We start from the raw sequence: 1928 nt of genomic DNA, 5'->3' as shown, positions 1-1928 counted from the left end.
CTCGAATATCTTTCTACCTTCTTCGTAGTTGCTCCCAAACGCAGTGCGCGAGATCACATCGCTCGTGAGGGCTTGAAGATGAGGCCACACATCCACTTCACATGCTCCATCACTTGGTATCATCTTTTCCAATTTGCTCAACATGTCAACACAGCTCAAGTAAAACGACGGAAGCATAAGCTGCAACAATACTAAAACTGTTGGGAAAAGTGGTGAATAAATATTCACGAGTGTCCAAATAAATGACACTTGCACAGCGGAACCAGGATAATTCTTTTCCCTCTTGCTGGATTACAAAATGGGATCCAAACCAAGAAAAATATTTGGTGCAAAATATAAGAAAATATGAGACAAGAATTTTTACGTGGAAAACCCAAATTGGGAAAAACCACGAGACCGTAGTCTAGAAATCTTCCACTATGTATATAGTAGGCTTACAAAATTCTCCCTACACAAAATAGGGGAAACACAAAACTCAAGTTTAATAACTTGGAAAACACAAGAGGACTGAGCTACTATTTTAAGAGAGATGAAAAAATCCTATGATTTTTCCTCACAATTTTCTTCTCTCAAATGCACTCACCAAACTCTCTTTTGTTTTGCCTCACACCTCTCGCACTTCTGCACATTTTTCCTTCTGCAGAATGAGCTCAATTTATAGAGGAATTGAGCTGATGTTTGTTGAAAAATGAGCAGCAATTGTTGAAGATAACTGCCGCAATTGTTGATGGGAGAAAACGTGGGCTGCAGCTATTTTTTCTCCCCCTCCACTGTCAAAAGTTGATCCTCAATGTCAAAAGGTGTGGGCTTGTGGGGACCATCCACATGAAAGTGGAAAAGCTCAACAATTCTCCCCCTCCACGTCATGTGGAGATTCAACTAGACCTGCTTCACGTTTGCAGATCTCAAACTTATCTCGGGGTAAGGACTTGGTAAACTGTTCGCTATTATTTTCACCACGCCGCAAGTATACGGTGTAGTTGCAACATAGGGAAGCAAGGTCGTATTCCACAAGGATTGGTGAATTTAAACTTCTAAATATTATTAATAAGTTGTTCTCAATCTATTTAGACAACCAAAGTTCAAGAGGTGTTGATAACTAAAACAAAGCTAAATAAAGCAAGTAAATAAAATAACAAGAAAATAAACTTAATTAATAAATTGGGGAATGACTCGAAGGAAAGTTATCCTAGGGACTAGATTTCGATGGATCGTAATGAACTTCAATCTAAATCAATATAAATCTTGATATGGCCTACTTATCTAGGGCGATCTCCCCACTAGTTTTAGCCCCCTCCCGGACGACTAAAACAGTAGATTACGGGTCATAATTGCCGTCCCCGGTCAATTTCTAACCTATAACTCCCAAGAGCACAAAAGATCAACAAGCCCTCACCCAACTCTCAACCTCCCGGTTTATTGAGATGATATGTATCAAACTCCTAATCTATTGTAATTATCCTCTCCCGATTCAAATCACAAATTAGAAATGCACAAAAGGTGGCCAACCAATCATACAAGAGATAAATCTAGGACTTGAAAAGATAACAATAAGCACAATCAAGATATATATTGAACAAAGAAATCAATCCATTACAAATCCATCTAATCTAATCCCTAAGATAAGAGATTTTAGCCAAGCATATTCATAATAAAAGCAAATCTCAAGTCATAAGAAAACATAAATAAAGATATAGAGAGATAGAGATTCATAGACAAATCCTATAATCTTGATCTTCAATCATGTAGTCTTGATGAGCTCCTTTCCAAGTCTTCCCCTTCTTTATTTGATTTTGGTGTTGTTTTTGTGTGTGGAAGAGAGAAAAAATGGTAGAGAATGGAGGCTAGGGTTTGGGATTGGAGAGTTGGGGAAGATGAAGTGGGTGTGTGTGAGGTTGGGGAAGATGAATAATGTGAGGAAAATGGGG

This window comes from Salvia miltiorrhiza, chromosome 2 (genome assembly GCF_028751815.1).
Source record: "Salvia miltiorrhiza cultivar Shanhuang (shh) chromosome 2, IMPLAD_Smil_shh, whole genome shotgun sequence".
NCBI lineage: Eukaryota > Viridiplantae > Streptophyta > Magnoliopsida > Lamiales > Lamiaceae > Salvia > Salvia miltiorrhiza.
Note: the sequence above shows the minus strand (reverse complement) of the source record.